Source organism: Mustelus asterias, chromosome 20, assembly GCF_964213995.1.
Source record: "Mustelus asterias chromosome 20, sMusAst1.hap1.1, whole genome shotgun sequence".
Classification (NCBI taxonomy): Eukaryota; Metazoa; Chordata; class Chondrichthyes; order Carcharhiniformes; family Triakidae; genus Mustelus; species Mustelus asterias.
The window spans coordinates 14,876,840-14,901,013 of record NC_135820.1 but is presented as its reverse complement, the minus strand read 5'-3'; positions in this window follow the sequence as shown (position 1 = coordinate 14,901,013).

The following is a 24,174-nucleotide window of genomic DNA, read 5'->3' as shown; positions in this document are numbered from 1 at the left end:
AACACCGAACCCGTGAGTTATTTCCAGAGTTTTATTGTCACTTGATGAAAAGAATTAACACCATGGAGATATTTCAAGACATTTGATTTTGATGAATTGCATCGATCATCTGGTGTCTGTCTAATAGTGAGCAGGAGATCAGCGTCGAATATGTTCAGCCGGAGTTTTAAAAGCGAGAGCAGCCCACACAGAGAGTAGCACAACTTCAATGGTTAGTCACTTACCAGGAACACCAATACTGGCAATGATTGGGTAAAATATTTGCTCGACGTATTGAATTGTATACCTCATTTTCAGTGTGAATTGTTGAGTCACGTCGTACTGCTGGCAGCCTCTTTGCCTTAAATCTGAGTTTATACATTCCCAAGACATTTCATGTATTCCCTGTAGAATCACCTGAGGGCAATTGAGGTTGTGACATCGTTTTTTGTTTTGTTTTAAATATATGAACAAACAGATTACGACACTGAGTTCAGTGATCGAAAATACCTATTTTTAGACTGAGTTATCTCTTTCCAAACACTGGACTATGCTAATCACATTGATCAACGAATGGTAATATAAAGGATGCTGTCCACTCGAACATCATCATTCCAATTACTAGATCACAGTTTGCTTTCGTGATATTTGTCACTGCACTGCCGTCATTCAGTAATTAAGTTCCAAGTGTTAGCGTCTCTCTCTCTCTCTCTCTCTCTCTGCATGGTTCTACTGCACTTTGGAATGGAGCTGATTATTTATCTGTCGACATTCGATTATGTGATTTAAGGGGGCCATGGGTGAAAGTGAATTGCAAAATTCAATGAATCAGTTATCTTGAACTATTTAGTGTCCAAAGAAACGTATTCCACCCCTGAATCGAATGCAGCTCCTCAAACGGAGAAAACATTTTGAAACAATCGAGCACCTCAGAAAATTCAAACCCTGCAAAAGATACAAACATCACGTCGCAGATCAGTAAATAAACATGTTGAACTGTGACAACTAATGCATAGGTTCCAGTTGATACTGGCTCCCTTGTGGTAAACAACTATAATTGGGAGAGAAACGGGTTGAGATATGGACAGATGGAAAGAGAGAGAGGAAGGGAGAGGAAGAAAGAAGGAGAGAGGGAGAGTGAAGGAGGGAGAGAGGGAGTGAGAGAGAGGGAGCAATGGAGAGAGAGAGAGAGAGAGGGAGAGAGAGAGAGACGCAGATACGTTGGGAGGGAGAGAGGGAGATAGAGAGAGAGGACTTGTGAGATGGGCTGTAACACTTTAGAGGCTGGGAAAAGTAATGGATAAGAGCGAGAGAGGACGAATGACACTCTGAGAGAGTGAAAGTGAAAATGTGGAAGTCGCAGGTTGTGAATCTCCTCCCTTTCCCTCCCCTGATTAAATTTCCCGGCCCGCTGCGCTACTTGACCATTGTGTATGGTAGAGAGTAAGAAAGTGTGTGATTGTAATCTTTGCCTGAAAGGCAAAGAGAGAGAGAGAGAGATAATATTTTTGCGCTTGTGTGTGCGCGTGTGTAACACAGGGAAGAGTTTTTGATAGCCTAAATGTTTATGATTGAGACTGAGTGAATGTTCAGGTGAATTTGTCTGTTTATGAGAGAGGAGAAACATCGTGTGTGTGGGTGTGTGTGTGTGCGTGTGTGTGTGTGTGTGTGTCTGTGTGTGTGTCAGTGTGTCTGAGTGTGTTGTGTGTGTGAGAGAGAGACTGCGAGTTAGTGGGAGAGCAAGCTGTGTTGTAAATGTGCGATGGTGACGATGGTGACGAGGAGGCTTGAGCGAAAGGATGATACAAAAGAGAGAAGCAATTGGTGACAGCGAGATCAAGATTTAAGGGAGTGGCAGAGAGAGTGTGTGTGTCAAAGATGAAATGCGAGAGTGAGGGAGAGACAGATGGGGTAAGAGACAGCCTTGGAGAATGTATGAGGGAGTGTCAGAGTGTGAGAAAGATTGCGAAAGAGATTGTGAGGGAAAGTGAGAAAGAATGAGTGAAATGTTCTGAGAGGCTTTGCGAAGGAGTGTGAGAGGAAGTGAGTGTGTGACAGATTGCGAGGCAGGTTGTGAGAGGGAGTGATAAAGAGTGTGTGTAATATTGTAAGAGAGAGTGTGAGAAAGTGTATGTGTGAGAGAGAGTATGAGGGTATAAGACCATAAGACCATAAGACATAGGAGCGGAAGTAAGGCCATTCGGCCCATCGAGTCCACTCCACCATTCAATCATGGTTGATTTCAACTCCATTTACCCGCTGAGCCAACCTGTGAGAGAGGGAAATAATGTGAAATACATTGCGAGACAGCGAGGGAGGGAGCGTGTGTGTGTGAGAGAGAGAGATAATTAGAGAGAGAGAGAGAGTGTGTGCGATGGAGAGAATGTGTGTGAGGCTGTGTGAGAGATTGTGTGAGAAAGAATATGAGAGTGTCGGAGAATGTGAAAGAGTGTGAGCGAGAATGTGAGTGAGAGTGTGTGACAGAATGTGAGGGATGCTGAGAAAATGTCAGAATGTAAAAAGCATGACAGTTTGAGCGAGACTGTGTTAGATAAGGGAAAGAGAGTCTATGTGCGAACGTGTGTGAGAGAGAGTGAGAAAGTGAGAAGAGTGTGAGATAGTGTAATGGTGAGTGTGAGGGGGAGTGTGAGGGGTAGTGTGGGGAGAGTGTGAGGGTGAGTATGAAAATGTGTGAGGCATATGGTGAGGGAGAGTGAATGCATGTGAGGGAGTGTGAGACAGGGTGTGATCGATAGTGTGTGCGATATTGTGAGCAATGGGTTGCATGAGACTGTGACATAGAGTGCGAGAGAGTTTGACAGCGAATGCAAGAGACTGAGAGAGAGTAAGGTGGAGATCGAGAGAGAGAGTGAATGATGTCATGTTAGAGAGATTTTTGAGAGGGTGAGTGAGCGAGAGGAGGGGTCACTCTGAGAGTGTTTATGTAAGAGGGAGTGTGAGAGAATGTAAGAGAATGTGAGAGATGGAGCGAGATAAAGTATGGCAGTTCGTGAGAGAGTGTGAGAGAGAATTTGGGATAGCTTGCCAGAAATTGTGAGAGGGTAAGGGAAAGTGAACGTGCAGGAGGGAAATTGAGTATTACACAGTGTAAGAAATTAAGAGATAAAATGTGGTGTGAGATAATGTGCAAGACGTTGAAAGCGTGTGTACTTTTGAGAGACTGTGAAAGAGTACGAAGGAGTCTGTGAAGATGAGAGTGTGGGAGCGTTCGTGAAGAGCATGAAAATTTTCTGAGCGATTGTGCGATGTTGTGAGCAAGGGTGCGGGTCTGTCCAGGGGAGAAGGAATTTGAGCTGAGTATGAATATGTGACAGAAGTAGGAAAGAGATTTGGGCATATGGAAACATACCATCATTCGCTGCAAGTTGATTGCCAATATGGTCGCTGATCTAATCTGTACATTCCCATGATATACGCCATCGTCATCCAGAGTTCAATTCTAATGCTTGCACATTATTAAGATTACCTTTACCTATTGAGTAGATGCCACCAGCTAGTTTGCTCATGTTATTTATATTTTGGCAAGCAGATAATTTGCGTGTGGCAAGGTCTCAAGTTCAGAGACGTAACAGAAATGATTCCGTAATGGTTCTTATTCATAAAGCAAAACAGATGCTTCGTAATAATGTTGCACAGTTTCCTTTACAAGGGTTTGAGGATTATCTTAAAGTAAATGGTATTCGGCATATGAAATATGCACCTTATCATTCATCAACCATTGTAGTGGCCGAAAGATACGTTCAATCCGTGCATTATTCTTCAAAATCTTCAAAAGTGTAATTTTCGTCATCATGTCATAGGAATGGTTTGTTTCGCATCTCGTAGAAACACCACACATGCGACTCCCCAAAGTTCCCCTGCATTACTACACTTAAAGATAATTTAGAGAGCTGGTTTTATTTCGTTATTAGCTCCTGATTGTCCAAAGATAGTCGAGCTTCAACAACACACTCGAGTAGCAAGAACGAAGTGAGGGCAAAATAAAGTTAATTTCATGAAGGAGACAGAGTGTTGTGTGTATTTCTGGTGGGAGTCAGAAATGAGTACCAGCCATGGTTTTAGCAAAATCACGTCATATTTCTTGCACCTTTCAAACCAAAGATGAACTAGTTTGGCGACACCAAACTGACCAGTTGTTGTCATCCTGCGATGCTTTCACCCGTATTAATTCGGAAAAGCCGCCTTATTTAGTTCCTAATCTTTTGATACTATGACGGAAGACGTAACTGAACCTGAGTCGCCTGATGGTTACATATTTGCTACTATACTGCATAATAATTCTGTAGAATTTGTTTCAGGAGAGGAGGGGCCTATTGAAGGTCCCAAAAGTACTTCTGAGGCTCAAAGACATACAAATTCCAGAATGTCATATGCAACCAAACAGGATTAGAAGTTCTGCTAATCGACTTTCTAATTGACTCTTTAAAATGAAGAATGGTACATAATGCTGAATGTATATTTTTATTGATCCAATTTATAACACTGTCGTAATTTGTTTCCATGTCCATGGAAGTAAAGGCAGAGGGATATTTTCATTTTAAGAGAGTTGCAGGTTGTTTTAAGAACTTGTCATACAATTTGATGTTGTCATTAGCGTTTTTACAGGTCGCCGTTTCATATAAAGTTTTGGATTCTGTGAAAAACAGAGAGCATTTCTTCAATCAAATCTGTTGTGTGTTCGCTTAAATCTGTGTAAGCAGAGTTCGATATAGGAATGGCCTAGACGCGCAAAGGTCTCAATAGCGTTAAAATGAATTCCTGCGTTTGAATGTCTTACCTCCTAATTAGATTAGTGAAGCAGATTAGTGAGGGGAAACATGCGTCGTTAGCAAAGCAAGTGAGGTAGACAATGCAGAAGCAGTTAAGAGTAGATAAGATTAGCACTTAGTCTGGAAAAGATCATAAGCCTATTGAACAGGTTCCGTTCAGATATCTGGTTTTAAAACCGTTAACGTTTGCGTAAGTTGGAAAATATGTTAGGAAGATAGAGAAGTAGTTGTATTATGCAAAAAATGTAAAAGGTAAGATAAGCTAATGTCAATGTTGCATATAATCATTGCAATATGACTTGTATATGAACTCTGTATTCAGAATCACTGACTTTTTCTCCGGTCTGAGCTGTAATTAAGAGGGAAGCTGGGCCCCATGTGAACGCCAGACTCGCGAGGATCCTTGGTCGCACCTACGCTGTGAGGTCAGATGTCGAATAAGAGTGACTGTAACAATAAATCGGACTCTGGTCTATCTGATGAATTTGTACTTCAATTGGCGTTGCTAGCAGGGAACTGCAGCGGACCTTAACCAGCTATGTGGCCCCTACCTGGTTGAGTATGTTTTAATTACTACTTTGCAGGCTATATGGAAACCCAATAGATGATTGGGGCGCTATGTTGCAGTAAAAGATCAGAATAGGAGGAAAAATAAGAATCTTGTCCGAAAACAGAAGAGCCAAATGGGGAGAGTTGAAGCCCCACAATGCAGCTCCGTAGAGAGGAGGGTTTGAGCCCCCTGAATGGATACAATTGATCAGATCGCACACACGTGTATTTTTGGAAGGTATAAGACCCCACGGCGGCGACAGCAGGTCCAGCAGACGATAAGTGGTCGGAAAGAGGGCGAGTGACATGGGGACTGAAAGGTTATATGGTGTAGACAGTAGCTACTCCTGATCAGAAATTGATCAGTACAGTGATCAAAATAGGTTTGATCCATATGCCACGACAATGGAACAAAGTGCATAATGGAATGGTCAGGAGAAGGACAAATACGGGAAGGCCATAACAATACCGTGAGTCCTAATCAGTAATATGACTAACAGAAGCGGAAACAAATAAAAGGTTGCGGCTCGCTGAAACGAGAGTGCTACAGGTCTACTTCAAAGTGTTCTCGGAAGCTCGCCTGACATGTAACGTTTAACATTAAATTTCGCTGGAATGAGCATGAGAGATTTCACTTCAGGTTTGATGCAACTGACCGACGAAGAGCTTTTATCAAAAACGAATTTTAAATAAGAATATTGTTGACATGTAAAGTAAGACAATTAGAAAGAGCTTTTAACAATTATAAACAAGGAACACAACAACCACGATAATGTGCAACGCTGAAGGAAATATCTCGAATGTGTTCGAACCAAAGCCAACATCCAATAAACAAAACCCTCCAAATAAACACAAAAAAAAGCATAGCTTTATATCACTTGTAACAGGAATCCTACCTCCGTGGTTGAATGCCGAAAATCGTTTGCGAAGAAACCAAGACGATGTTGCAATCGAATCTGTTTCCCAAAACACAGCTTCTTTAAGGCAGAACCAAACAAAGAAGAAAACAATCAGGGAGAGAAAGACACTGTTTCTTAGCGTGTTCTTAAACTGCTTCCCAAAAGGAAACTGAGAGCCCAAGGGAAAAAAAAGCCGCTATCACCACACTGCCACAGCTTAGATTCATGCGCTCTCCCCAATGACATCGCTGAAGCTGCAAGCTGCATGATTTAAAAAATATATTTCTGAAAGGTACATGGTAAGAGTTCGAAACCAAAAGGCCGGATGGCAGATGAATTGGGGTTGGGGGTGGCTGGGTGGGGGGGGGGGGTGGTAGGGGGGCAGGGGAGTGGTTGAGTGGTGGGGGCGGGGGGGAGATGGTCGGCGGTACAAAGTGCTCTGCTTTATTCGTGTGGAGGTGACACGGATGTCATTGACTGCAACGGTTTGAGACGATGTGTGCAATAATATATTAATAAATACCGGAGCATCCATATTAGTTACTGACATGGATTTGCTCCCATCAAGCAGCAAAGATTGAACCAACGCTAATTGAAATTGAGCTTTATGCAGAGAGGAAATATCATGCACATAAGTATTGGTCAGGAGTGCGGAACGCTGAAAGGTGTAATGAAGTATTTTCGAGCATTTTAAAAGATGGAATAGGAGCACACTGAACAAAGCAGCAGACCGGGACGTCACAGAGAGAGATAATTGTAACGAGGTCATGCATGGGGCATGCGGGTTGAGGCAAACCATGTTCAACCGACTAAGATAAGCCCGATAGCACATGGGAGAGAAGGAGGATGTAAGGACGTCAGTAAAATATTCAATCGAATTCAGCAAGCAGCGCCCAAAATTAATCCCGGCAAAGCACAGTTCAGGAATTCAGAAGTTACGTTCCTGGGACACATGATAAGAAAGAGAATGAACTCCTCGAAGTGGGGAAGTTGAGATCGGTGTCTGGCATATGATGAAGATTGAAATAAGAATCTGCATTATTACTGCATAGTAAGAAGTCTCACAACACCAGGTTAAAGTCCAACAGGTATATTTGGTATCAAAAGCCACAAGCTTTCGGAGCGCTGCTCCCTCGTCAGGTAAGTAGGAGTTCTGTTCACAAACAGGGCCGATAAAGACACAAACTCAACTTACAAAATAATGTTTGGAATGCGAGTCTTTACAGGTAATCAATTCTTAAAGGTACAGACAATGTGAGTGGAGAGAGGGCTAAGCACAGGTTAAACAGATGTGTATTGACTCCAGCCGGGACAGTTAGCGAGATTTTGCTAGCGCACGCAAATCATGGGGGTTACAGATAATGTGACATGAATCCAAGATCCCGATTGAGGCCGTCCTCATGTGTGCGGAACTTGGCTATCAGTCTCTGCTCAGCGACTCTGTGTTGTCATGCGTCGTGAAGGCCGCCTTGGAGAACGCTTACCCGAAGATCAGAGGCAGAATGCCCGTGACTGCTGAAGTATGCCCCAACAGGAAGGGAACACTCTTGCCAGGTGACTGTCGGGCGGTGTTCATTCAACCGTTATCGTAGCATCTGCATGGTCTCCCCAATGTACCATGCCTCGGGATATGCTTTCCTGCAGCGTTTCAGGTAGACAACTTTGGCTGAGTTGCAAGAGCATGTACCGTGTATCTGCTGGATGGTGTTCTCACGTGCGATGATGGCATCTGTGTCGATGATCCAACACATCTTACAGAGGTTTGTCTGGCAGTGTTGTGTGGTGTCGTGGTCACTGTTCTCCTGAAGGCTGGGTAGTTTGCTGCGGACAATGGTCTGTTTGAGGTTGTGCGGATGTTTGAAGGCAAGAAGTGGGAGTGTGGGGATGGCCTTGGCGAGATGTTCGTCTTCATCAATGACATGTCGCAGGGAAGTCCATTGTCAACTTGTCGGACGACATGCTTCAACCAGATGAAATCGAAATGCTCAGCTGAGGGCTTAACCTCTGCCCCGCAACCAAAATAGACCCCGTCAGTCTCGCAGCAGACACAGAGGAATTCATCAGGCGAATGAGGCTGCGAGAACTCTTCTGCAAACCCCAAGAGGCCAACAGCGAACACAATGAGACAGCCAATGAACCAGAACTTCTGACAGAGAGAAATGCAGTGCAGCAACCGAAGAGGAAAGAGTCGAATTGGACACCTCCAAAAGGCCGCTGCCCTCGACTTGAGATGGAATACTGCGTCCAGTTCTGGTCACCACACTACCAGAAGGACGTGCAGGCTTTGGAGAGTGCAGAGGAGGTTTACCCAGGATGTTGCCTGGTATGGAGGTGCTTAGTTATGAGAAGAGAGTGGGTAAACTGGGGTTGTTCTCACTGGAAAGACGGAGGATGAGGGGTGACCTAAAAGAGGTGTATAAAATTATGAAAGGCATAGATCGGGTGAATGGTGGGAAGCTTTTTCCCAGGTCGGTGGTGACGTTCACGAGGAGTCATAGGTTCAAGGCGAAAAGGTGTGGGGGGGGGGGGGCGAGGTTTAACACAGATATCAGAAGGACATATTTTACACAGAGGGTGGTGGGGGCCTGGAATGCGCTGCCAGGCAAGGTGGTGGAGGCGGACACACTGGGAACGTTTAAGACTTATGTAGATAGCCACATGAACGGAGTGGGAATGGAGGGATACAAAAGAATGGTCTAGAAATCATAGAAATCATAGAAATCTAGTTTGGACTAGGGAGCGGCACGGGCTTGGAGGGCCGAAGGGCCTGTTCCTGTGCTGTATTGTTCTTTGTTCGTTGTTCTTTGTTCTTATACCCAAGCCGTCAGCAGGTGCGTCAACACCAGATTCATCAGCTGCACTCAGAAGATAGCCCCGAACATCACCCAAGCACAACGCAATGCCATCCGCGCTCTCAAGACCAACTGCAACATTGTCATCAAACCAGCAGACAAAGGAGGGGCCATCGTCATACTGAACAGAACGGATTACTGCGAAGAAGTGTACCGACAACTGAACAACGAGGAACACTACAGACAGTTACCCACAGATCCGACCAAAGAACACCCCATGAACTCAAAAGATTGATCAACACCTTTGATACAGACCTACAGAGCACCTTCCGTGCTCTCATCTCACGTACTCCCCACGTCGGCGATCTCTACTGCCTCCCGAAGATACACAAGGCAAACACACCGGGCAGTGCGATCGTATCGGGCAATGGGACCCTGTGCGAGAATCTCTCCGGCTACGTCGAGGGCATCCTGAAACCCATTGTACAATGAACCCCCAGCTTTTGTCGCGACACTACGGACTTCCTACAGAAACTCAGCACACATGGAGCAGTTGAACCCGGAGCACTCCTCATCACAATGAATTTCTCGGCAATCGAGACCAGCATCCCCCATGACGATGGCATTGCTGCAACTGCCTCAATACTCAACGCCAACAACTGCCGGTCTCCAGATGCAATTTTACAACTCATCCACTTCATCCAGGACCACAATGTTTTCACCTCCAACAACCATTACTTCATTCAGACACACGGAACAGCCATGGGGACCAAATGCGCACCTCAATATGCCAACATCTTCATGCACAGGTTCGAACAAGACCACTTCACCGCACAGGACCTTCAACCGATGCTGTACACTAGATACATCGATGACATTTTTTTCCTTTGGACTCATGGTGGACAATCACTGAAACAACTATATGATGACATCAACAAGTTCCATCCCACCATCAGACTCACCATGGACTACTCTCCGGAATCGGTTGCATTCTTGGACACATGCATCACCATCAAGGACGGTCACTTCAGCAATTTACTGGACCGGAAGTCCACGGATAACCTCATGATGCTCCACTTCTTACATCTCACGGTCCAGAACACCATCCACCAGGTACATGGTACATGCTCTTGCAACTCGGCCAACGTTGCTTACCTGATATGTTGCAGGAAAGGATGTCCCGAGATATGGTACAGCCATGTACCATGGCTACGACAACAGATGAATGAACACTGCTCGACAATCACCACGCAAGAGTGTTCTCTTCCTGTTGGGGAAGTTCAGCGGTTACGTGTGTTCCGCCTCTGATCTTCGGGTAAGCGTTCTCCAGGGCGGCCTTCATGACACACGACAACGTACAGCCGCTGAGCAGAGACTGATAGCCAAGTTCCGCACACATGTGGACGGCCTCAACCGGGATCTTGGCTTCATGTCACATTATCTGCAACCCCCATGACTTCCTGGGCTAGCAAAATCTCGCTAACTGTCCCGGCTGAAGACAATACACATCTCTTTAACTTGTGCTTAACCATCTCTCCAATCACATTGTCTGTACCTTTAAGACTAACCTTTAAGTTAATATAGGTGAGAGCGGCAGGATTGCTGAGAAACATTTAGAAGGAGACGGAGTGATGGACTACTTTGGGGATGACTTTTGGAAATTTCACGGAGTGACCACCTATTGCATGAGCGGTAGTGGACTGGATGTAAATTTGGAAGCAGAAGAACAGATCCCAGGAAGACACTCAACCTGGTAGCAGAATTAGAAGCCTTAACTGAAGCATTAAAGCGAGCTCGAGGTCAGATCTAATGTTCCCACTGATAGCAGGTACGTCCTTGGTGTGCTACACGACAACATAATAGCCGGGGCACATACGGTATTTGTCACCTTGTCTGGATAACTTGTGCAGCACGAGGAATTATTAGAAGTATGCAAGCTACCAAAGAAGCAGTAATCAAAAATAAAGCCCACAATAAGATACATGCCTCCCAACACAGGGTAACGATTATGCAGACAAAGCAGCTAAAACGTTGAGTGAAAAACAGCCGATGTTTAAGGCAACACCAGTCGCCATAAGTGAGGCTACAGAGCAGAAGGATAACAATTTGAAACCATTGTGAGAAGCAGTCCACCAAAGGGAGGTATGAGAATGTGAAAGGGCGAAGGTAGTGGACAGACAATGAATCAGGGATTGTGAAAAAGAACAATGAGATTTAATGGGGGTGAGCTAAATCCAGGAGATACATTCATGGTTAAGATTCTACAGCAGGAGCTGGACTGCAGACTCGGTGGATCGGAATGTATGACGTAATTATAACAGGTGCTACATGCTGCCTAGTGAATGTTAAGACTCCAAAATGGAAATGTTGGTCGCAGCTAAATATTTATGAAGCATGGGCCCGATCACTAATACTCCCGGTATCTCTGCTGCTCTCGCCTCCATTAGCTTCTCTCACTCCCGGTAATACTTTCCTTTGCCATTAAACCTGTCTGGTTCTCTTTCTGATCATTTATAAACCCGCAGGTTTGTGGCCAACATCGTCATCAACCCAGGAAAAGGTCAGCGGAGCGAGGGGACAGCCATCCGGAACAATGAAGACTCTGGTTGCATGTGGAGAATTGATCGGACATTTATGATTGTAAATATAGATCGAGACAGCCCATATAAGATTTCTGTGGACTTCTATTACATATTTGTGAAGATTCTACCCACCGATAACCCAGCGAATAAATCTTCAATTGAAAGAATAGGATATTGGCGAGCACAAAAAACAGGATTTATGATTGTTTTGTCCTCAGCACAAATACGGGAAGAACAATTTCACTGTGGGTACAATGGGCGTAGATTTTAATCGGCTCGAACACACGAGTGTTAAGAAGTCGTCCAAATTTTTACTCAGCCTTGGGACAAATTGTATATGAGAGTACCATCGCGTTGAGACTTTTAGATTGACTATAGGATGTGGGGTTTCACGTAGACTGCTTCTTTGAACCAAATGTATCTGTGCATACACTCTTGTGTTTATGCAGAATATTTTGTCGATCTATTTTGACAACGAACAACCTGTTGACAGCATTTATGAATCGTAGAGTAGAATAGAATCCCGACAGTACAGAGGAAGCCATTTGGCCCATCGAGCCTGTACCGATCACAATCTCACCGAGACCCTATTCCCGTAACCCTCATTGACCCTGCTACCCCACCTGACATTAGCGTCAACTTAGCATGACCAATCAACCTAACCCGCACATCGTTGGACTGTGAGATGAAACCGGGTCACCCGGAGGAAACCCACGCAAACACGGGGAGAAAGTGCAAACTCCACACACACAGTGACACTAAGGTGGAATTGAACCCATTGCCCCTGGCGCTGTGAGGCAGCACTGCTAACCAGTGTGCCACCGTGTCGCCCAATTGAACTTAAGCGTTATCTTCTCCAACCATGTTCTTCTGAACTGTGCTGCAATATTGCCATGGACCACAGGGAGAGGCCACTGCGCTGCAGGACACTCAAATCTACGTTCACCATGATGTAACCTTTCAACAGCACGATTTATTCCGTGTACGTTTCTAAGACCGTATCAGCTAGTTGTAAAGTAGGATTTCTCAGCTTTGGTTTTACTCATAGTCTCAGGAATTAAAGACATAGCTGCACCAATGTCAACTTCCATCCTAAATGATTGTCCACTTAATTTCGGAATCACGCAGAATCTATGTGATTCAACCTGTGCAGATGAGACGTTAAGTTGGAGTTCTTCATCATATTTCTGGATCTTCCCTTCTTCATAGTAGTAATTATTTTCATCTATTTCATAAATTATTTTCGTCGGTGCACAGATTTTCTTTCTGATTATTTTTCTCAGGGGGTGCTGGTCGACCCATCAAGCCTTTGCAACGTGACCCACTTTGCCACACTTCTTACATTCACTATCCTTACTCCTGCATTCACTCTGAATAGTCCATTTTGTCAGAGCTGTGACATGTTTATTGCTGTTTTGACTTCTTATGGGCTGTTCCCAACTTGTGGAACTTCATTCCTGCGCTCAACTATGGACCCTCGTTAGCAGTCAGTTCCATCAACATTGCAACATTGCAATTTCTAGTGCTGTCCTTAAGGTCAAAGCATGTTCAATCAGCTATCTTCTTGGACGTTATTCTGCAGACCACTTATGCCAACCTTTTCAACGTTACCACCAACAGAGTAAAACTTTCGCCTTGGAATTCATTGTTCAGATGGAACCTGATCTCTTCCACGATGATCAGTGGCTTTGGAGAACATTGCTCTTCATGAACCTGTGTAAATTGAGATTCGGTTTTGGTTCCTGGCATTGCTAGATCAGCTAGATCAGCAGGTCAAATGTTAGGTTTTACAAACCATTTTACTGAGCCAAAATTGTTATGAGCCACTCGCTTTCAATTTCATTTGCTTGTGCAATGCACTGAAAATGCGTTGCATAGGATCTCCATAATTCATTTTCTTGAATGAAAAGCAACATTGATCAGGATTGAACTGACACTTCTCGAGCAGCTAATACAAATTCAGATTGCACTATACATTAAATATGGTTACTGTCATTTTTACACCTGAGACCGCTATCGTGATGTATTTTGTTTTTTAACAGTTGTTCGTATATGCCAGATATTGTCCGACGCCCGTCTCTGATTGAAAAACTAAGCCCTCTTTCTAAACAACACACAACGAGTTTTTTCTTACTTGGTCTTCCTGACACTCGGAATTTAATGTCTAATCCTGTTATTAGTTCCCCACAGTCTTGGAATTTTCGAAGTATGAGGCCTCCCACTCATGTTTCCTTCGACGTAGGATTTTGTTTTCTGGGAATTCTCAATGAAACAAAATGCCGCTGTTCGTCAACCTTTCTTCTGTAATCCCCGATGACAGGAGTTTTGAGGTTAAAATGAAAGGGAATAAAGTGGTTTGCATGCAAGGAATCAAAGTTAGTTTGAGTTGAGTATTAGTCTGAGATGGGGCTTAATTCGTTGGTTTCGTTTGATGTGCTTTGTTAAAGTGAGTTTAGTATCAACATGAACTGCCGAATTAATTTGGTTGGTTCCAAAATAACTTTTAACTGGAAAATAATAATCTGTGTTGATCAAGAAACACATTTTAATATTCAACTGCAGGATTGTCGCCTTCAATATTGGTTACGATGCCTTATTTAACGAGTATAGCTATATCCCCATGCGTATTGAATACGAAATTCAATTTAACATTTAAAGTTACATGTCCCTTCTGTGAATTGAAAATCTTACATGCAAATCCAACATTATCAGACCCTTAATTGCTTATAAGGTGCAAAGAAATCACCATTACCTTGATGATAAACTCCAATTTAATAATTGACCAGAAATGTATCTCCCTGTTTGTTGGTTGTGAAGTACAAATGAGGAAGTGGACTTAGATTTGTCCAGGTCTGCATTGGTTATGAAGTCCGATTGTACATTTACATGGGATAATGTCGTTCCTCTTGATTCATTATAAATTCCAAATTCACATTTGACTATAACACTTTGTGTTGATTATGAGCTCGCAGGTATAGACTTGCTGTCATTTATCATAGAATCATAGAATCATAGAAACCCTACTGTGCAGAAGGGCCCATTCGGCCCATCGAGTCTGCACTGGCCACAATCCCACCCAGACCCTATCCCCATATCCCTACATATTTACCCGCTAATCCCTCAAACCTACGCATCTCAGGACTCTAAGGGGCAATTTTTAGCATGACTAATCAACCTAACCCGCACATCCTTGGACTGTGGGAGGAAACCGGAGCACCCGGAGGAAACCCACGCAGACACGAGGAGAATGTGCAACCTTCACACAGACAGTGATCCAAGCCGGGAATCGAACCCAGGTCCCTGGAGCTGTGAAGCAGCAGTGCTAACCACTGTGCTACCGTGCCGCCCATTTATGTATTGATATGTAGCCCATTTTCAAAATGAACTGACTGAGCATCCCCTGTTTAATTATGATGAAGTCTTACTTAAGGCCTGATTCTGAAGCTTTGCTTATCATTTAACAACAATAATATTCTCCAACGTGTTACTTATGAGGTACAATATAACAGTTAACGGTAAGAATATTCCCTCTGAATTCATTCTGTCGTCCAATTTAACATATACTTACAAGATTATGCGTCTATGGATTACAATGTCCAGTTCCACAATAAACTGCAACATTTTTCCTCATTTGTATTGATCATGAAGACCACTGAAACAGCTGACTGCAAAATTGTCACCTGCAATGTTTGGTATGAACGACACATAACTATAACATTTCATCATTATGCCTGAATAGGAGTGTAATTTAACATTTTAATGCAATATTATTACATTGAATATTGTTTAAGGAATCCACATGACCAAATTTAGCGTGGATTATAATGTACAATTGTAGACATACCTGTTACCTTATTGTCTTCTGCGTTCATTATAAAACCAATTTTACATTTTAGTGCACCTCGATGCCGCTGCATTATTTAATTAATTTAATAATTAACTGAAAAACTATCTATGATATATTGCTCATGAATTGCGACTTACATATCATCATTGTTTTAATGCCCAGTGTAATACTTATTCAATCTAATTCAGCAATTAATTGCACATTTCTGTTGATTTTAAAGGCAATGTTAGTAATTAACCATTACATTATTCACTGAGTACTTATTAGTGAGCCCAATTTAATAGTTAATTGCAAGAGTATCTTGGTGTATATTTTCAATTGAACAACAACGTACGATTTAACAGCAACAGGAATTCATCATTATCTGTAACATTGGTATCGAAATTGGCATTGAACGTAACGGACCCTGAAATGATATGCAACTGCAGTTTTGTCCTCATGTGAACTTATTACTCAGAATAATTATGTTGTTAGTCGTAACATTATCCCGTTGTGTATTGATTATGAAATGCAGTTTAGTAATGAACTGCTACATTATTCGTGTGCATATTTTATCCAGTCTAAATTCAAAATTAAAAATAACATTATCCAACATGTAATGACTATGCAGTCGGATTCACATTCAACTATACAATTACAACAACGCTTTGATTATGGATTCCAATTGAACACATAACTGTAACATCACCACCCAGTCCTTAATATATTACGTTAAATTTCACAAATTAACTGCAACATTGTTCCACTATGTATTGAATACTGAAACCGGTTTAACATTGAAACATTCCATTACTCTCCTGCACTTTCATAAATGTGTCTGATTTAGCAATTATCCATAACATGTCCAGCATTCTGTTGTTATGAAATGCGCTTTAAAATTCCTTGTAAAACTATGCCCATGTATTGACTATGCAGTTCGTATTTAACAATGAACTGTTACATCATCCCCCTGTGCACTTATCATTAAGTCTAATTTAACAATGAATCGCAAAATTATTTACCAGGCTGTCGAATATGAATTCTAATGTCAAATTTAAAATAGAAAAATTCCTGCGTACCAACTATGACATGAAGCTCAATAACTAACTGTAACATTATACCCCCTGTGCATTGATTATGGCAATTAATATAACAAGCGTAGACCAATTTCTTCATGAATTGAAACAGTATTCAGCATTGTCTTGATTATAACTTGCAATTTCACATTTAAATGCAGGATGACCACCGGGGGATTGATAATGAATTCCAATTGACTAAGTATCGCATTGATTACATTGTCCAATGTAACATTCAACTGTCACCTTCATATCACGTGCGTTGATTTTGAAGACATCTGACATATGGCGCCAATGTTACCACCTGTTCCATTGATTACAAAATCATATTAATTGAGTTTTTAGTAAAAGCGCCAGGAACTTGGGTTCGATTCCGGGCTTGGGTCACTGTCTATGTGGAGTTAGCATGCTCGCCACGGATCCGCTTATGTTTGCTCCGGGTGCTCCGGTTTCCTCCCACAGTCCAAAGATGTGCAGATTAGTTGGATTGGCAATGCTAAATTGTCCCTTAGAGTCAGGGGTACCACCTGGGGTAAATGCATGGGATTATGGGGATAGGGCCTCGGTGGGGTTGTGGTACGTGCAGACTTGATGGGCCGAATGGCTTCCATCTGCACTGTAGTATTTTATGAATCGATTATTCTAATCTGATAACAAACATCATTCCTTGCATTTTATGATGAATTGCAACTTACAACTTAACCTGTAACATTATTAAACTCAGCTTTGAATTGAAGCCATTTTATGTTTCGTTGCCATTCTCACCTGGACATTTGTTATGAGGTCTCATTTATCAATTAACTGCAACACTACAACCTTTGTATTGATTGCTGTAATACAGGAAATGAAAGACACGGGCCCTCATTAATAGTTCTCCTTGTTGGATTCGTGGGATACGGGTTTTTCGACTGAGCAAGCGGGAATTTACCCAGCGAGCGGGGCGGGAGTTTAATAGCCGCACTGACAGCCTCGTCCAGGGTTAGGTCGGTCCAGGGCACAGGTCATGATTTGCTGTAAGATGCAGATGCGTCCTTTGTTTCAATAACGCCTTCTTATACTGGAGGACGAACTTCGACGAGGTTATTACATTGGCGACGAAGTGATCAAAATTTATTCTTCTTGTTCTACTTCAGGTAAGTTTATCATCCAGCAGGAAAAAAAAACGTTTCCTCTCTGCTAAGAAAAAAATACGTTTCTTTGGTAAACTCAAAACGTATTATGCAAATGTCGAAGACAGCATCAGTTCGTGGAGCATCTGCGTTACTTCTTCGGACAAAAAAAGTAAGGGAGTTGAAAGGGGAAACGTAACCTTACTCACAGCAGGTGGGACCCCGACGTTCAGCATAATAAAAAAAGCCTGACTTCTCAGAATCATAGAAACCCTGCAGTGCAGGAGGAGGTCATTCGGCCCATCGAGTCTGCACCGACAAGAATCCCACCTCAGGCCCTATCCACACAACCTCAGAGATTTACCCCGCTAATCTATCTAACCTACAAATCCCGGGACACAAGAGGCAATCAAGCATGGCCAATCAACCTCGCCGGCACATCTTTGGACTGTGGGAGGAAACCGGAGCACGCGGAGGAAACCCACGCATCTGAAGAATTTCAATGAACTTGTAGGTTTCGTTGCAAACGTCAACGATCTAAAACCCTCTTGCATGCTCCAAATACATCACTTTAATACAACTGTGAGAGTCCCCGGTGAATCAATTCCAAAGTGTTTGTTCAAAGTGCAGAATGTGGCACATCATTTTGAATTGGAATCATCTCTGCATGAAATGTTGAGAGGCAGATTGGCATATCCAATCAGCGACACGGTAATCCAAAAAGCTGAGAGATATTGTCGGAGCCCTGTCATTGCAAAGTGCTGAAAATGGGAGCTCATGAACTGCTGGTGAATTCGGAAAGTGATATTCTTCTTTTGGGGAGTGGGGCCTTGAGTAGTAGTAGTCATTCCTCAACTGACGTTGCTTGTGCGAGTAAAACGTCGGAGTTTCCACTACAATATCAAGGCCGAGCACATGTCACCAGGTAGTCGAGGAAATGCAATGTTATACCCAAATTGGGAGGAGGTCATACTCAGGAAGGCTGCAAGTGCCAAAGCTCGGAATGTTGTTGTCACAGCCAGGCGACTCAGACAGGGCACGTTTGTAGGACCAAATAAAACTCGTGTTCCTCTGGAAGGAGGCCAATGCCAGTATTGGCCCGTATCATGGAGGTTTGCCTAATGGCAGATCAGGAAGCAATGAAACAAAGTCGCTTTGTTACGACCAAAGTCACCTCAATAATGTAGAATGGGCACCCGTTGAAAATCATGGTGGACACAGGAGCTGCAGTTTCCATTTACGGGCAGCAGGCATGTTGCTCCTAGTAAACCTGTATTCAACTGATCAAATTGGAAAACACAATGTCGACACTAGTTGAGCAAGCAGGCATAAATAATGACCCCAGTCATCTGGGAACAGCAAGACGCCCCACTTCCAATTGTCGGCGTTTGCGGGAGTGGGACGAGCCCAATGGGGAGAGATTGGTTCCAGCTAATCAGATTAAATTGGGTGGAAATTTTCCACGCGGCCTCTATTTTGCCATTAACGGATATGATGAAATTTTGCGGAAAGATCAAGCGGGTATTCAAATTAGACAGATAATCAATGCCAGAATTATGGATTTTGGCGCCAAGGCAGCTCGCGGCCAAACGTTCAATGAACTGCATATGGACCATGCTTATCTTCAACTGGAACTAAATGAGGCATCCCGAAATTATGGTATGATTGATATGCACAAGGGTTTATATAAATATTAAGGCAAATTGCTGTGATTTCTAGAATCTGAAACAAAACTAAAATGTGCGGGAAATTGCCAGTCTGTCTGACAGCATCTGCGAAGAGAGAAACGCAGCTAACATTTCAAGTCTGGATGGCTCTTTTTCACAGCGGATGTATATTCGCCTGTGTTTCGAGATCACATGGGAAAATGTTATATTCCAGTGGAGAATAGGAAATATACTTCAGGGGTCATCTAAAGTTGCAATATATTTGGACGACGGCCAGGTCACGAGCATTTCAGTACAGGCAAACCTGGAAGAGACGTTAAAAACATTTCTAAAGCTGGGTTATCGAAAGAGAGTAAAATGTGATTTCAGGCAAATGGATAATTTATTTTGATTATCAGGTTGATACAAAGGGATGATACTCTGTATCCGAGAACGTAAGGAATATCCAAGGGGCATCAGTCCCTAAAAGTACCAGAGTCACAAATCATTCTTAGCATTAGTGAAAGACTATGGGAAGACCATTCGAGACCTAACCTTCTTCCCTGCCCTCCATAGAAGTTACCAAGATGGGCGTGGAAGGCACCCTAGGCTTCGGCCTTGAACAACAAAAAACATTCATTGACGTCAAAACTGTTCGTCCAATTTAATGCCAATAATGAAAACATTGGAAAGGGAGGGACAAAAAGGACCATACCATGTACATCCAGGAGCCTCTCAGAATCAGAGCAGAGATAACGCACAAATCTAGAAAGACGAATTGCGCTTGTCGCTGGCATAAATAATTTCGTCAGTATATCTGTGGAATGCCCATTATGAAATACCATACAACCTCTACTGAAATTAAGCATATCTACACGAATGTCTCCACCCGGATAGAGCGTTGGGTTCTGCGACTTGATGCTTAGGAATATCTTTTAAAGCACCACTCCCAGACCCAGAAAACAAATACGATGCTTCAAACTGTTGATTGCTGTCTGTCGGCCTTATTTCTCCACCACACTAGAAGTTGTGCTGTCACTTTGTTTTTTTTTAGAGAACCGACCGGTATCCGCAAAATAGATCAAAACCTCGATACAAAGAGTCCCAACTTTATCAAAATTAAAGCAGGACCCTGAATGGTGAATTCAATGAACATTCCTCAGAAGAGATGAAGCCATACTTGACTAAAAATGAGAAGCTCAAATTGGAGGTCAGTGTAATTTTCTGCGGGTCCCGAGTGGTTGTCCCTCGCGCAGCGCATCGATCGATACACGTGGATCTATGATATCATGTCATGCTTGAATATTGAAAATACTAGCATTGCCTTACAGCAAATATCGTACACTGATTGGAGAAGTGCAATCCATATCAGGACAATCCAAAAGCTTCCTCCTTCAGCATTCTTGTACCCATGGGAAGGGCAGGGCAGGCCATTGGTGAGGGTGCATGTGGATTTGGCAGGGTCTTTTATGGGCTTCATGTTTTTGATATTGGTAGATGCACACTCCAAATACTTGGATGTACACCATATTTGCTCCACTCCTTCACATGCCACGCTCAGTAAACTAAGACAGGCCTTTACATCAATGGTACATCAGAGGTCTTGGTGTTTCCAATAGCACAACCTTCACCAGCAGCAAGTTCCAAAATGCCATGCTTTCTAATGACATCAATCATATTAAATACGCGCCATCCATCCTCAAATAGAATGGCGGAATGGGTGCTGCAATCCTCTAAAGCTGGACGTGAAGATGGAGCCTGCGGCACCTATAGAGACCAATTTGGCATGTTTATTATTGCATTATAGAATCACCACACATGCTACAACAGGAGTTGCTCCAACAGAAATATTAATAGGATGTCGGCTTCCTCAGGGATTAAGACTACTTTTTCCAAACTTTGTGGCGAGGGTGGAGTCTCGAAAAGAAATTACGGCTCCAAGAACAGGGAGGAGTTTGATATAAGTGAACAAATCTACGTTTGGAAATTTCGGGAGTTGTCCTGCTGGAATACAACACAAAAATCGGGCCAATGCTTTACAAAGTCTTGAAACATCAATTCGACCACTTCAGGAACAGGAACTCCGCCGTGGAGCAGGCTTTGCTTCCAGCCGGAGAGACATCATCTCCAAGCTAATTTGAAGCTCATTCTTCCTGATTTTGAAACCAAAACTCCAAAGTGGAAGTTGAACGAGCAGCGCCCCGAGTGAGATGAACCCTCAAGAGGAAGCCACATCAGTGACACTTCGGTCTTCACTCTGAAAGCAAAAATCCCTGATTAGATTCACGCCTGCAGATACGGCGCACCTCCGACTGTCTTAACCGGCCATCGAGCGGCAACAAGGATGTTTCCCCAGCAGGGGTACTGGGACAGATGTCAACCTGAGGGGGGAGAAATGTCAGAGTGACCATGAAGGAAACGGGCCTGGTCGATTTTTCGCGTTCCGCCTGCCAAGCAGCGGGCGCGGGGAGAACCAGAGAAAAGTCAGATGACCTCGGGCCGGGTTCTCCGAATTCGGGGCAAGCGAGGCCTCGAAATCCCGCCAGAAAATCAGTAGCAGATCTACCAGTGGGCTCCATGGTATACCAATCTCCCTATTGGGTGAGCGGGAGCTGGCCATTGGGGCGAGTGGCGGGAGATTCAAACCCGCAGTCACAGCCTGGACTGTAGGTTCGGAGCACGGACAGCGATTGCGGTACACCGAACTCATGGTCTTTCCTTTGCTTTAATAACGCAGTGTTCCAGCAGAGGACGGGTCTTACTGGTATGATTAGAATTACTTGGTCCAATTTAACAATTTACTGTAATATTGTGCCCTTATCTGTTGATTACGAAGTCAAAATTTAACAACGGAGAGACCGGTGTATTGATGAAACTCAATTTAAAAATCATTTGTAAGACTCCCACCTGGAATATTGCTTCTGAAGGGCAATTGACCAAATGTATTCAACTGTAATATTATGACCCTGTCTGTTGATGGTGGAGCTAATTTCACATTTAAATGTGACATTATCCGCTGTAGATTTATCATGATGCCCAATTTAAGATTTAACTATCACATTATTTACAGTAGCTTCATAATGAATCACAATTTAGCATTTAACAGTCGCGATAATCTCTCTGTTAATTATGAAGTTCAACCTAACAGCTTGAAAAATGCCCTTGATCTTGAAGTTTAATTTAACACGTAAGTGTGACATTATTGCACTGCACATTGAAAGGACGTCTCATTAGACAGTTATTGTAACATTATTGCACAATATGAAGTCGACATTAACAGTAACTGTAAAATCTCTTATTATTGATAATCGTCATACTTAACATTTGGAGGTAAAGGTAATTCATTTGCATTGATTGTAATTTATAATTCAACATTTAACTGCAATATCTTGCCATGTGTATTGATTATGAATTTCAATCTCATGATAAATTATCACATTATCTCCTTGCGCATTGAAGATGGGGTCAAGTTTAATTTACCAATTAACTGCAACATTTATCCCCTTTCGATTTGTTGCAGAGAGAGTACTGGGCTCATCATAGTACAGAAAGTACAGAAAGAGGTAATTCGGCCCATCGAGTCTGCACCGACCACAATCCCACCCAGGCCCTACCCCCATATCCCTACATATTTACCCACTAATCCCTCTAATCTATGCATCTCAGGACACTAAGGGGAAATTTTAAGCATGGACAATCAACCTAACCCGCACATCTTTAGACTGTGGGAGGAAACCGGAGCACCCGGAGGAAACACATGCAGACACGAGGAGAATGTGCAAACTCCACACAGACAGTGACCCAAGCCGGGAATCGAACCCAGGCCCCTGGAGCTGTGAAGCAACAGTGCTAACCACCGTGCTACCATGCTGCCCTAATGTTATGAAACAAAATTCCACAGCGTCCTGATTATGAAGCCCAAATTATATTCAACTGCAATATTATTACGCCATGCCTTGATCATGATAATCAATTCAAGGACTGTCTATAACATTGCCCCCTGCATGTACTGATGAAGTCCATTGTAATAATGAATTGTAGCAGTCCTCCCAAGTTTCTTGAATGAAGCCAAATTTTAAATCTAACTACAGAATTGCCATGCTGCATATTTGTTAGGAAGTGTAATTTAACACAAATCGAACATGATTCTGCTGGGTATCAGTAATGAAGACCAGTTTTACCAATAACTAACACTATTCCCCAGCGTCTTCATTATGCAATTCAATTTAACACTTACCTTTAGGTTTTCAAGTCCAAATTACGACAGGTAACATTGACTAAAACGTCCGAAATGACATTTAAATGTGTCACTATTCCCCCTTTCCCTCATTGTGTCGAAGTTTAACATATGAGTGGAATACCTGTCCACGTATAGTGATTATGCAGGCCTACTTAACATTTAGCTACACAATTATTCCACTGTATGTTGTTTCTGCAGTCCAGTTCAGCATTTTAGTGTAACATATCTCACAATCAATTGATAATGAAATCCGATTTTACATTGAATTGCAGATAATATACCACAGTGCTTTGATTACAAAATAAAAAGTAACAATTAACTGTGAAATTATCCCCCTGTGTCTTGAATATGTAGTTAGATTTAACCATATAGCATTAATGTATTCCACTCTGCACGAAGATTACGAAGTCCAATTTACCATTGAACTGCAGCATTATTCAGCTGTGAATTCAATTTCACAGTTAATTGCATGGTTATTACCCTGAGTATTTATAGTGAATCCCAAATGACCAAGAGTAACATTGATTAGAAAGTTCATAATCCCATTTTCGTATCATGTAAACAACTAACTGCAAAACAAACCAATGTCCATTGATTGTGCAGCCCAAATTAGCGAGGTAATTCGTGAGGGAAACTCTTGTCTAATTAACTGTAACATTTAGTCCCGTTGCATTGCATATAAAATC